Source organism: Cyphomyrmex costatus, unplaced genomic scaffold, assembly GCF_001594065.2.
Source record: "Cyphomyrmex costatus isolate MS0001 unplaced genomic scaffold, Ccosl1.0 scaffold498, whole genome shotgun sequence".
NCBI lineage: Eukaryota > Metazoa > Arthropoda > Insecta > Hymenoptera > Formicidae > Cyphomyrmex > Cyphomyrmex costatus.
Window position 1 is genome coordinate 238,772 of NW_017279252.1, and position 15,318 is coordinate 254,089.

A 15,318-nucleotide genomic window follows, 5' to 3' on the forward strand; every position below is an offset into this window, starting at 1 on the left:
ACGCTACAGAAAACAGAAAAGAAAATGCTGACAAAAATTCATAACACGCGGTACAATCCCAGTATTGTGCAGTATTGTGCTCGTAATATTAGCAGATACGATTATAATGAAAAATATTCTTTGCCGTTCTAAATGTTAAAAATAATATTGTACATAATATATATATGTAGGAATTATTTTTAAAAAGATAACATAGATAAATTTAGAAAATTGTACGTTAATTTTTAGTTTCCACTTACAGAAAATATATTTTCTAAATTTAATATCCAATATTTTTCTATGCTGTACCTGTGTGCAGAAAAATTTAATTTTATTTCTATAAATAATTATGGTAAATAGACAACTAATTTAGCTTAATCTCTCTCTCTGTCTCTCTCTATATTTCTCTTTCTCTGTCGTAGTCGTACTGCATGAGAAGCAACTATGCTGGAGGAAAGCAACGGATTTCCTCGCTAAAATTCGTTCGGAGAGTTGTTCCACTCGTAAATGGCATTGCTTAATTAGGTCGACCGTGTGACAATTCGGTGCAATGGGATTCGAGCTCGACAACGATAATGGATGGTATTAATTATAAATGTCGTACCGTCATAAATATTCGAAAAATAAGCAAGTATTTTTGTATTTTTCATCCGGTTCATCTCGTATAAAATACAAATTAAACGCTACTTTATTATTAATACCTTGGTGCAGAACAAACTTACGACCAATTGAATTATGTTATAATGAAATTTTCGAAGAAAATTAGTATTTTTCTTTGTCTGTTTACGTACGATTTCAATTTCACTTTATATTACATTTGAAATCAATTACGCGCAAATTGACTTACAGAATTTTTTTTATTAAGTTTTAGTCGTCCTCATTACCTTTCGCTGGTCGGTAATCGATCGATTTCTTTAATAAGAAATTGCAAATTTGAGATTCACAGTGTTTAATTTTTCGTGTTGCGCTCTATTCGAGATCTCTTTGAAAAAAGCGGTGCTAAAGAAACCGCTCAGTTCGCAACTCTTCGTAGCTACGAGCTACTTGTTACGAACACTCGTTTATGAGAGACGATGAAGAGAAGGAGAAAGGACGATGGCCGGTGCAGAAAGTGCGGGCAGTTGTGCAGAAATAAGATAGAGAAAACGGAAAAGTCTTGAGGCAGAGAGACATATAACGTACTGACTACGATCGTAAATTCGTCGTGGATCGAAAACTACCGGAGAATAAAAAGTGGACGATGTATTCCAGCATCGTGGATATTCGCGTTTCCTTAACTGATCGTTGTAACAATCGACAATGCAGCAGAGTACAAATCGACACGCAAATCGATCTCTTTATTCGCAGCGGCCGTTAAACGAGTGCTGTAAGTGACGGCTTCGCTAATACGGTGAAAGCGACAAAGAGAAAAGCGGGGACACGTAGCATTATTACTAAATACAAATGCGTCGGAATAATGATTGTTTCTCTTTGACTGTTTCTCTTTGGTGTCAAACTTGCAAAAACAATTATTTTCTGTGTGATATTAGAGAATGCAAATTATATTTATTTTAATTAAAATTAAAATATTGAATTGTTTATAATGGTAATATTTTTCATTATTCATTCATGCAGAATGACGATAGGATCTTACTTCGCAATTGCGACATTTTTTTTCCGAGAAACAGTTAATGTGTTAAAACAGGTAATATTACGAAAGCTTCAATTTAATCGGACAGCACGAACGAACGTAATATCGAACCGTCAAGTTGATTGCGCCGATTCCAGACCATAACGACCTTATCCTGTCTGAGGATCGTGAAAAGCTCCTTAACTCGCTGATGGCCGTATATGTCACCCTCCAGCCTGTGTGTTCGTATATGTCACTCTCCAGCCTGTGATACGTCAAGCGGGAGAGCAACGTAACCGCTAGAAAATAGGAAGTCGTTTCCTTTCTCGGTGGGCTCTTCTCGCCCGTCGTTTGTTGATCTTGTCTTTAACCCTCGCACTGCGTATCTTCAGCGAGATGCTAGCGAGGAGATCTCTTCGGAGGTACGGATTGCGATTATGGAGTCGACGGAAATGGATTTGCTAGGCCCAGATGAAAAGCTGCCGGCAAAGTGATCGAGCTTTCTCCTGATCTCGCAGGTCGAGTTTCCTTCCTACTGTGAGAGAGATCTCGCGGGGCTTGACAGATCTTGGAAAATGCATTCCGTCACTTATTTCATACGCTGTATACGCGGTAACATAAAGCGCTACATTGCAAATGTGTAATTTTGCAGACGCAATTATACGTTATGTAGATACGGTTAATTGCGGTCTCTAGATAAAATGCTGGAAGAGAGATGCATGGTTACTTTCAACAGAGAACTTGAAAGAATTAAGCAGTCGTTAGCGAAGGCAGGGTAGGCGATTAACTGCTTTTAGCACGAGATACAAACTATGTTTTCACCGTGTTTTTCTCGGCGTGCTATTTTCAGTCTCTCCTGGCGTATAAAATGTATAATAAAGGCGTTCGATGGACATTCAACTTTGTGCAATATTCTCTTGAGATGAGAGCTCCTCTCTTCTACTTTGATAGAAAAACGAATAAAATTTTCCGGCATGTTAATGAGTTCGCTCACCGTCGGCGTTTTAATTTAATATTAGCTGTTTTCTCTCGATTTTTGTACTCTAGCGTCGTTTTTCTGCGTTACAGCTTAATTCTGTTTCCTCAAATACGACGATGATAATCTAAAGGCGTGTAGAAATTTAATCGCGCGCGGTCCTCGCGGACATTGGGTAATTGCTGTGCTGGCTTTTTATGCGAGATAAATGCGATTGAAAGATTCTCTTTCGTGAAACCGCCGTTATATCCTCGAGTTAAATCTTTAATCAAAGTCGCAAAGACGGCGGCGTCGTCTTCTTTTCCGCTGAAGCCCATATTCACGAAGGGGGATTCAAAGCTTCGTTCCTTCGAGGCTTTCGGTGAGCTCGAAGGAAATGGGTTTGCTAACCCACGCCGGCAAGACGTCTATGGCGACTGAATACAAGCTTCGTACGTATTATATAGATATATATACGAAATGATCGAGTTCCTTTGCGGCTTCTGGGATTCCTTTCTCCAGACGGGTGTCGAGTTCACCCGTCCATCCGGCGCTTCAGAAACTTCCCCCGCATCATTCACGATCGAGGACAAGGAAAGTTCGTTTTGCCATGAGAAAGCGTGCCAAAAACTCCGCGACACGCGTCGCGCAACGCTGAAGGCTGAAGTTTAATCCGTGATCGACAGCCCGCAACGAACAGCTTCTCTCTCAAGCATTGTTCTCGCGCACGTGAAGATACATCATTTACCTGCAATGAAATTTTCACGTTTGCAATATCAGTTTATCCTCTTTACTGTGCCGTTAGAGTATACGTGTATATCATAAATGTATGATATTAATCTTTTATCTTTTGTTATATTGTGTTCGATATAAATTGCTTATTAAAAATAAGAATTTAATGCTAATGTATGTAAAATATATTTAGAAACATTTGTGAAATACATTATCGAAGTACATTTATTGTTACGGGTATTGATAAGCATGCAAATTGTATTATTTTAAAATTTTTGCTTTGTATAGCAATGCAATATTATACAGTATTTTATAACTAGGCGTAACGTATAATCAATTTTATAACCGATAAAATTAATTAATATAATATAAAATTTTTTCAACAGAAAGTTTTGTGCAGATTTATATCGCATAGACATTTTTATTATATTATACATTGAAGAGACCTTTGCAGCATGTTCATTACAACTTATATGAGAAATTTAGAAGCTATTTCCATTTTAATTTATTCTCCTTAACTTATCTTTATTGCATTACATAGCGTGAAATTTGATATAAAATGGGATGTTCTTACGAAATATGGCAAAGTAGGGTTTATAATATAATAATATCTCAAGATATATATTTTATCCTGCGTACTTAACGTACACGATTCGCAAATGCGTCTTCCTAATCAAAATTAATGTATGCTGAGAAAAAGACTAAAGAGAAAAATGCAGATTACATCGTTCTACGAAAATTTCGTTCATTAATTTTACATCGTTTTTCTTTGGGTGGCGAAGATTCGTCGTGCTTTTATGGAAAATTTTCGTAAAGCCAGATGTTCGAGATGCATAGAATGTAACATCGACGTCGCTCTCTGCGTAAGGGTGGAATTGCATAATCTAATCTCGACCATCGAACGATTCTGCGCGTTGACTTCGAATTCATCCATAAAACGGCGTACAGTCGACTATAGAGTGTAGCTTTTTTTTTTTTTTTTTCATTTTATTCACTACGTATATAGCGTAGAGGAAACGAGGGAGAAAGAAAGAGCGAGAAGGAGAATGTGCCGCACGCGCGTGCTGCTTTATCCGGTAAACTCAAAGTATGCTTGTTATTAAAACGGTATACTCGGTTCGACGACATGCTCGAGCGTCGACAATGCCTCGTAACTCGACGATGATCTTTTCGACAAAATCGTCGAAGCGCGATGAAATTCTTCAACCGTGTAGAGAGTTGTTGCCGTATCAGTTAATGCAGTATTTTAAATTAAAATTACCGTCGCGCTGTTTCGTAGCGAACGGGATTCTTTTATCGAAAATATGAAGCGATTGTGTAGGCGTGACAAAATACATCGCGTCGGTGGGACGCGACGACGCCGACCGTTGCTTGTTTCAGCGAAACGTGAGTTTTCCTTCGCTGCGAGTCCACACTGCTGCTAGGTCGTTATTTCGTGCCTCGTTTCGAGAATAAGAAGAGGAAAGCAACGAAGAAGAAAAGAGAGAAAAAAGAAATCAAGTGACTCGTGCAAAAACGAGCCGCTTGCCATTTTACCGCGCCGCGCCGAGAAAAAGGAGTTTGCAACGAGTTGCCGGCACCGCTTTCCCGTATCTTTACGGCTACGCCAGGGTCGGCAATCGAATTTAGGGGTAGAAAACGAACGCCGGTGAACGTGCGAGGGATTGCGTCCGAAAGCCGGCCCTTCCGCAGTGCGAAGTGCAAGCAGAGCTACCGTGAAGGGACAATGCCTTTCTTAACGGGGAAGAATTTTCTTGACCACCCTGTATAGACACTCGTGTGATACATACATATACAATATATATATATATATATATATGTGTGTGTGTGGGTGTGTGTAAAGCGACGTGCTGCACGCACACAGACTAAGCGATAAAATACGGAGCATGCGCTCGAGCACCCACGAGTGTACGACCGTGGCTTTTGGATTCAGTTTAACCCCCGGCCTCAGCAGGGGTAGAACGCGTTTCAGCACCGTCCAGCAACGTGGGCTTACCGTATCGTACAGCATCGTTCGTCCAGACGAAGCTCGTTTCTCTTCGTCACCTCTTCTTTCTGCCTATTACTCCGCTTGTCGTTCACAAAATCGCGTAGAGTAGAATGAGTCAATGACGAATCAGGCGCAACGCCCAAGTAGATATTCGTGTGTCTGGTCAAACAGTCGGCGCGACAAGATCCTAAACGCTTAGACGGGACTGTATAATCCTCGATTATTGCAGCGAACGTCTATGTCGTTCTGCGACGAGCTTTCGCGAGTGAACGTTTCCCGGCCGAGCGGCCAGAAGCGGCCCGTAATATCCCGCGTTTTGACGAGACAGTCAGCGTGAAAACGGAGTGAGATAAAAGGCAGTCATTTCCGCGTCTGCTATTGTGGTGCTGGTGCTGGTTGATAGCAATAATAATAGTAGTAGTGGGTTCTGTCGTGGTGGTAGTAGTGGTGGCACACGTGAACACTCGACGACGTATACAGCGTGGAAAAATGCGGTGAACCACCATTCCCGCCGCGCGCTACGAAGCATTCCTCAAGCAGCTCGCCCATTCAGGTGAGTGCGAGAGATATTCCTTTTTCCGCACCCTTCTCAACGTTCCCCGTGAGAGCATTTTTCTTCTCGTATCCGAGACGTGGCAATAATTGCATACCGAGATGACGTCGCTTCGACGAGCACGCGATGATACCCTGATCGACCAACTCAGTGTATTTCATCACTATTTTCATCACTATTACGCGATTTTGGTGTAACATACTAATGTTGAATATGTAGACACAATTTATATAGAAAGGCAAACAAAAAAAGACTGATGTTCGAAGACTAAATTTGACGTTAAATATATATTTTGGAAATATTTTTAAATTGTAAATATGACAGAGAGAGGGAGAGAGTGAATTTATATATAAATAATTCAAGTGAAACGAATATTAACATCCATTAATAAATATAAAATATGATGTTTAATATGTAATGTGAGTTTACATTGGTTAAATTGCTGCTCATACATTTGATTCGCGTAATGTTTGTAAATGAACATGTAGCTTTCAATTGAGGCGCCACGTGTGGCATTTCGCCGTGGATCATTTTTCGCGTAAAAATAATCATTAATGATACGAACGCTACAACACGAAGATCGTTCTTAAAGCACGTTTATAGACTAGATATAAAAATAGACATAAAAATACGTTTAGCACATCAATGGTTAGCGAACGTTGTAACGATCGATTTTGTCGAGGCGTGACTGTCGATTCAGGTCGTTGCGCGAGTATAGTATTTTTAACGACGGTACAATGAACTCTCGGGTTCATAATACACGAGGACCGCGATTAAAAGCCGGATTTCTCTGTATAGTCATACAAAACGTGCACGGTTACTTTCTAACTCGTGAATAAGGTCCGTTCGCGCGTTCAACGTACAATCCGATTACGTTTGAAGCCAGGCGACGATCGATCGAGAACGATAATCTAAGCTTTTAGCTTGGCGAGACTTTTCTCGTGAACGTCAAAAGCGATTGTATCAAAAATTTAAGTCGTAGGTAACTTCTCTTCAACGCTCCGAAGATTTAGCTTCAAGCGTATTATTGTGTTTGTGTTCGTAACGCCAGTTAAGTACCTAGTAATCTTTTTTTAGATACGTTACATATAGACGACAAAGACGATCGTGGATTCGTCATGATTTATTACAATTGTCTTTAAACGAACAGGAACGTGGCGTTTGTTATTCTGTTGAACCTGTGCTTATATTGTCGCGCATTGCTGTCATCGTGTAATTTTATCGTGTAACTCGGAATCTTTTAATTATTATATTTCGACGGCGGATTTCATTACCTAAGCTTACTTTAGATTAAAGATCTTTTTCTCTCATCCTGTAACGGAAAAGATACTGATTTACTGCAATCGCGTACTATCTTTCCGATATCTATTATATATAATTTATACAGTGTGTATATATAAACCGATATGTTGATTCTAAGAAATTTCTTTGCATGCAAATGCTGTATAAAATGAAACCACAAATACAAACTAATACGCGGAGAGATAAAATTTTCAAACTAACGTGTACTATATCTTTATCTGCTTTATTCGGATCTGGCTGCGATAAATCTGCATAAAGCTTAAGCTATTTTCGTTTAATATTTATGCATTATTACCAAGCGTCGAAATTCGAGATTACGTTTCTCTACGTGAAATAGCGAATTCTGTTTATGCATTCAGACATGCGTATCTTCTTCCTGAAGATAATAAACTTTGATGCTGATAGGATCATACATAAATTAAATTGTTAAAATAACATATCAATATAAACTGGAAAGAATTAGGATTATAAGTCGTGTTAAAACGTGCTGTATAATTATTATTTTTCAGTAGAATAATATTTAGTTAGTCTTTGCAAAGAAAACAATTTTAGTCATGCTTAATTGTATTTAGCTCACCTTTAAAAGACATTCGTACTACTTTTATTCTTTAAATCCCTCAATTTAACTTTTGCAACTTTAACTCCTCGCTAATACTGCTCCGCACTCAGGTGGGTATATAGCTCGTTAGAGCAGAATATGAAAGCACGTATGTATACATATACGGTACAAATAACTGATCATCTCAGTGGAGCGTTTACATTTCCACACCTAATTATGCTTCTCGTTTGCCTTGAGTAGTAGCTTACGAATATTCGAGGTATTAGCAAAGATTACGGAGGTGAGGTACGAGTTTGATCCACGAAAGTACGCACAGTATACACTCGTCTCCTGCCGCCAGCCGCGTGCACAAGCGAACAAAGTACCAGGTGTACTGAGAATCCTCCGGCAATAAGTTACGAAACTTTACTTCTCTGATCCCTCCGGCGGTTTTCCACAGATACGACTATTTCAGTACTTGTCTAACCTCCTTCGTTTCAAATGAAGGAGAACGTCATATTTCTACGTCACTCCGTGACACAGAATGTTTTTTGATCCAGAATTAAATTTGACGCATGCTATGAGAGGAATCTGTCAAGAATTTCATCGCGATTTAATTTTTTTTTCTGTTATCAAATTATTAAATTTGCTATCGATAAATTCTCGATATTTTTTAATTTGTAAAATGGTAGTATTAAACTATATCCAAAGATATCTTATTTAAATTATGTTTATAAAATTGAAATATCATTTATACATTAGGAAAGAACGATTGTGCTGAAGTATCTAAAAATTTAAACACAGACCGAAAAATTATTTTGCTTAAACTGTCTAAATAATTATGTAGGCATTTCAAAAATGCTGCAAGAAGTTTTAACATTATACCTGCAACTAATTTCAATGTCCTACTAATGTATCGAATATTCTAATTATTTCATAGTCCAAACAATTATTTTTATATTTGTATCTATTGTAGCAAAATTTTTAGATATCTCATAATTAGAAAAGCCGTTTTTTCCGTATATAGTAACTGCTATGATGAACTAGTAGGCTGCACCTGCAAAAGTGTATTAAGATCTCGTTTTCCTCGTTTATGCTTGCTTGATTCGTAATTGCCATATTTATCAGAAGCAATGTCCATCACTAATTGCCTCGAAGCGTGAGATTTTGCCTCAGGAAATTACAGTTTGACTGAGGCTGTTATTATGTTTCGAATGCGTTGTATTTGATGGAATTACCAATCGTTTTGCTGCATCCTCTATACAACCTTGCTTTATGCAGATTGATTATGTTATTTAAAGATATATAGTATTAGGAAATATTACGCATCGTAAAATCCATTTGAAAAGGAGGTAGAAAATTTGTCAATATACGTATTAGGAGTATAATGAAACACCGCAATGAGATATTTTTAATCAACGACTCCAAAGTACACGATTAATTTCGCATAATGGTTTATACCCTGGAATTACTCGAGAGAAAATGAATAGACAGATGTCATTCATGTTTGTTTTATTTTACTGTGTAGGATTCGCGCGTGTAGGCAGTATTTCCTCTCGTATCATCGACGACATTGATATTGATTGTGAGACCCACCCACACGTTCTCCTTCTATTACTGTTCGATATTCGATGAAATAAATAAAAACGTGCAATTTCAGATTTAGTGTCTCTCTTGTAGATATCGAATTTATTTGTATGTGTGAGGCGATAGATATTACTGAAATTTAAAGACAATTTTGTCATTATTGAAAATTTATACGATAATTTCGATAACGCTTCTCATATTTTATTTCGTACTTTCTCTTATTCAATAATATCTTTGTATTAACGATAAGAGCTTTATTATAGTAACTATCGGAGCAATATGGTATATTTGTCCATATAGCTACTCAGCTGGACAGCTGAAGCTCGCTTATCAATTCTCTCGAAATGTAACCCAAAATTCCAATAATTTCAATTAGACGGACAATTTTCGAAATTACTAGTACTCCGGATAATTTGAACCTAACAGCAAGATCTCTCTTTAATTATTCAAGATTTATTGACTAAAATATATTCGGTCAGTTATAAACTGCTATCAATGTAGAACATACATAAGAAATTGATTAAAATTTTGCTATTCTCTTCTCCTCACAAATGAGTATGATATTACTTCGGAATGTACGGCCTCTTCTAGCGCTTTTATTTTTAACCCTTCTGCCTTTTTTTAGTATCATTCTATTACTAACGGTGTTCTTTTAAAGGGCTGCAATCTCGTTAAATGTCGCATGGATTAATAACGCACATGTAGTCTCTCATACGCTTTACGCGCTAACTTTGCTGCGCTCTCTGATGACATTAATCTCATCGACGCGGTGGTGATTATATCTGGCGATTACGATCGATGAACATATTCGTCATGGCGGCTTAAGTGTGCGCGGTGTCAGTTAGTTGTCATTAAATTCTCACTTTAAACGTTTTATCCCGTTACAAGTCTGTTCTAGCAGAATATTGATTAATCTGTATTTATAGTCGTTATTATTTATAGCTGTTATTTTTAACCGTAATGTTGCGCGACTTTCTCCATTTTACCTATGATACTGTCGTACAGGGCAAAAATACATAACTGAACGGACATTGTGCGATGTACACTTGAACTTCGATATAACGTGTATATGAACATCACTTCTGTTGCTTATAATAAGAGAACAAAAAATACGTGAAAGAAAAACGTTTTCCGATATGTATACATCGATTCGCACTTTTAATATAGATACATTACTAAATACTTAACTAAGTCTTTAACATTTCTGCGCTCGTTGTATATTTGTTTTTTAACACATATTTCTCTCGTTGCTGACGTCTACGTTTGCGTTTATAACATTCAATTGAATCGGACGAAGATATAACCAATAGAGATCGAAACAGCGTTTAGCACGAAGCTCAAGTTTTGATCGTTAACGGCCTTTTACGGCGTTTAACAAATGCCGGGGGCGCCGAACTGCGAGGCTTGATGACGTCGATGGTGCGGGTGCGACATTAATCTCATCGACAGGACGTTGAGGGTGATTATGGATGGTAGAGAGGCTCGTTCAGCGTCCCAATGGTGCACAGGATGGCAACGTTATACGCCGTTTCGCCGGAGGGATTCGCGGCGCGGACGATAGCGTTTGCGGGAGGGACTGCGGCTCTTGACGGAGGGAACGAACCGTATCATGGTATTACGAAAGAGCGAGCGAGAGAGAGAGAGAGAGAGAGAGAGAGAAGCAGGAGGGAGAAATGTATGGGAGGACGCCCGAGCGAACGTGCGTACGTGTGCGTTCCGCACATTGCGCTCGCACGCACCCTCTCAGTACACCGCAAATAGTTTCAGGAATCTCTAGCATGTGTTGCGAACGCGGTGATATGATTTAGGAATCGCTTCCTGCACGAGCCATATCCCAGACCCTGCCTGGGATTTGCCTGCCACGCAGCGGGCATTACGTCCCTTCGAAATGGTCCTCCGAAACGGCGCCGTAGCCCACTACTGACGCTGCGTTCCGATGGCGTTACTCCGTGGCACGATAACGCTGCCTAAGATTTACCGCGCTTACGTGACCTTCCGTCCGCGAAATTAGGCCGATTCATCATATCTCGACTGAATACCGAGATAGAGAGACAGAAAGAGAGAGATAGAGGGCGGAGAAGATTAGAGAGTGCGAGAAGAGGGAGAAGGACAGGGTGAGAGAAAGAGGGGAGGGGGGGGGGAATAGAGAGGAGGATCACATCTGCTCTATTCAGAGAACTGCGATCGGTTGAGTTGACGTCTCTCACCGCAAGGCGTATTCTGCCCACAGGATATATCGATCATCTCATGATATATCACCTCTTCGCCACGATGCTCTGCCTGTGATCGCCTTGGTGTCTGAAGGAGGGCCTGGACGTCAGACGCAATTGGTCCAATTATCATACGCGATAGGCCGGTGAACTGCCTTGGCTATAACATGGTTCTGCCTTCTTAATATCGGCGTAAAGATCGAATCGAGTGACATCTCTTCTCGCTTGGCGACGACATAAAATGCACTCCGATGTCCCTATTATTGAAAAGAACATATTGCGTCAATGCGCGACGCTGTGACAGAACATAGAGATATTTATACGTCAATTGTCAGTAATGCGATATACTCGTGGATGACATTTTATAAAATGCGTGAGCGGTAAAAGAGATAATGCGAGATTTTTCACGGGAAAAAAGTTAATAAAAGGTAATTGTTTTCCGCACGTCACTGGGATTTTTCGCGTGTTTAACGCCACTTGTTTAATGTCACATATTTTTTAGCTACAGCGTGACAATTCTTTTAAGTCAGATTAAGCGAATAATCTTTACACTGGATCGATCAGTTAATTGACTTTCGCTCGGATGAAATCGTTAAATTAAGCGTAGATTTCAATCAATTTAAATGTCAGAGCAAGTTGGACTATTTTCTGAGCGAGGTGATAAGTCGCGTTCAAATAGATTTCATTTTTTAAAAGGGATCAGTTTTCGCATCAATTAAAAAAAAATGTATCTAGATGTCGATTTACATCGATTGGTCGAATTAATACGGATGTAATAATTCACGCATAAAAAGTTGCATACAAATTCTCACGCCAAACTTCGCTCGAGTATAATGTTATTATTCCATTTGCACGATTTTACCAAATGATTAGCGAACGAGCCGAAGCCATATGCCTGTACGTGCGCGTTAATTTCATTATCCGCGCTTCATGTTAAACTTTCGCGATGAGGACGCAATTGGTTTATATCGCATTCTCCATCATTCGAGCACTGCATTTTATTCCTTTGTTGCGTGCTGGACGATGGCTGTCGGCGAATACTCATGGAAATTTTCTGCGCGTTAGTCGCGCCGCAATGAAGTGCTATAAAAAACAGATTTTAGCTTGTCCGAGCGTAAATACCGTCGAATATTCGCGATGGAATGTCCATTCTCTCTATTGCAAAAAAAATTACAGAAATAGAGAGAAAAAGCATTTTCAAAGTAAATAAACGACGAATCTTTTTACTAATTATCGCAGATACCTATTAGGTATTTGCTTTTCAACGTATAATTCACATAATCCGTCTTTGCGATCATACGCGACGATGAAGGTAACGATGGGTTTGCTCGCATTTATGTACGACTCGATAAACGTATTGTCGACTCTATTCGTGCCTAAAAACGAATGTATCGTTACACCGGATACATTTATGCAATCCGATTTCGCGCAAAATGTCAAGCGGTCGGAAACGATCGATAGTCAGGGAGAAGTAATATCAAAAATGACACGTTCATGTGCAGACGAATGAAAGATGGATATTTTTCAAACGTCCTCGATCGGCACTTCGTTCATTTTTCGGTAGATGCCCCAATACTATGCAATCCCTTTTTCCTCCATGCCCATCGTTCGCATTTTACTCTTCTTTCGTGAAGTCCGATGCTACTTCAGCCTTCTCTTCCAGGTTACTCTTTTCTCCATCTCTAGCTTTAACGGTCGGTGAATTTTTCACCGTGCACCTGTTTCGTCAGTCGCATTCGTCAGTTTGCTTAGGAGAATACACAGGAGGGCTTAAGGACATCTCTCTTCTCCCTTTTTCTTTCTACTTCTCATTATTTATACTTTTTTGTATATTCATAGATACTATTCAGATTTCTCAAAATAATGTATTAATTGTCATTATGTCACTTGATACTATAGAATACAGATTACTTATATCTATTAAGATAAGATATATATTTAATGATACTAAAATATATATTATACGTCATTTTACACTGAAAGAACGATTTTGCTGAAATATTAAAAAATTTAACTCAGATCTAAAAGTAATTTTATTAAACTGTTTAAATAATTATGAACTCTTTAAAAGTAAATCAGTGTATTATTAGTATTATTATAACGAAAAACGGTATCTAAATATTTGTTGATAATTTTATTAATTACAACTGTTTCAAATGTAGCACTAAAGTTACACTAAATTCACTTTTAACAAATATAGAATTCTCAAACTGATTGTTAGAATTAAATTAATTTGTTTTGACCAAAAAAAGAGTCTATAACTAGTTTATATATTATTATTAAGATTTTTTGATTGTTAGAATGTCAAAATGTTTTTGCAGTACTTTTTATTATGCTTAAGATTTCTATGTTATTTTGATGGCCCAACAAAATCATTTTTAGATCTGTATTAGCTAAACGTTTTAGATACTTCAACGCAAAGTCGTTCTTTGCGTGCGGATAAATAATTTATTTACCACTCATTGTAATTAATAAGCAAAGAGACACCTTATCGTGTATAATAATTATTTAGGGCAGTCTAATTTTTCTTTTTAACGCGATCACAAGTAGGATATATGGCTAATCGATCGCTTTAATCTCCGAACTTAATCGCACACGATTAAAATGCTGTATAGTCTCGAAAACTGTGATAAGGCCGAAGCGAAGCAACAAAGTCTCGCGTGGATCTCGACGTTTCGGGACAGGTTTCGTCGTCGACAAAACGAGCTCGAAGCGGCCGTGACGTACATTCACGAAGCGTGAAGTTACGATAAACGGCCGCGATGTTGGGACAAGGCGGATAAGAGGCAGCAGTCGCGGCGGCGGGTGGGTGACTCGGTTTTTGCGGCAGTGAACGTTGCACGAAATAGCGTCGGCAACGAGCGCGCGTCTAGAGGTAGGCAGGAACCCAACCGAGAAATAAGGGCGACCAGAGAGAGCGAGACGGAACGAGGCTTATCGCTCGAGGATAAGCTGCTCCCAAAGCGAACGAATAAAATAATACGATACGGAGAGTGCGACGCAGAAACAAGGGATGTTTACGTAGAAATTGAAAAGTACGTCTCAAGTTTTTTCACGTCATTCATAATTAATTTTCTTGCTTCTCATCGGACGATTTTATAAATTTTATTTTACCGTAGATTATATATTAAGTTCTAAAAAAATTAAATAAAAAGTTAGTTCAGACAGTATTGTGCTGAATCAGAAAATAAAAGATTTATCAACTTCAATTCACAAAAGCTTATTGTCATACAAATGGTCTAATATTAATTTACACTTGTCACAAAGTTATATAGGCTAAACCGGTAAAAGTCTTAGTATTTATTGACGCAAACAGAATAACAGTTGTAAAACAGATGTTTCATAAATAAGAGGAAAATACTTACAGGAAGGTATTAAAGAAGCGGAAGGAACGCGGGAAGTACGAAAGTGGGTCACACAGACTAAAGTCGATGAGAAGGAAGATAACATGATGGAATGAGTAAGAGAGAAACAGAAAGAGAGAGAGAGAGAGAGAGAGAGAGAGAGAGAGAGAGAGAGAGAGAGAGAAAACAGGGAAGGATAAGCGGCTAAGATTAACGAGCTAAAGTCCAGAAGAAGCGATGGATGGATGGTGCAGGCCGGAAACAGGAAAATATAAACGAACGGAAGAGAGATGAGAAGGAAGTACGAGAAGGTACGAAGGGGAATGTTAATGACAGAGTACCAGCACGAGAGAGTGACGTCGCGAAGAGAGGTCTGGCGCGTTTCGTTCCGTGCGTGCCTATGAAGCTCGCACATCCTGTAATGTTCGTCTGAAAATGATAGGGTAGATGTACACGGGGGTTCAGATTTGATACACCAACGGCTCTAATTTGAACTCCCCCCCCCTCCCCCCCTCTCTC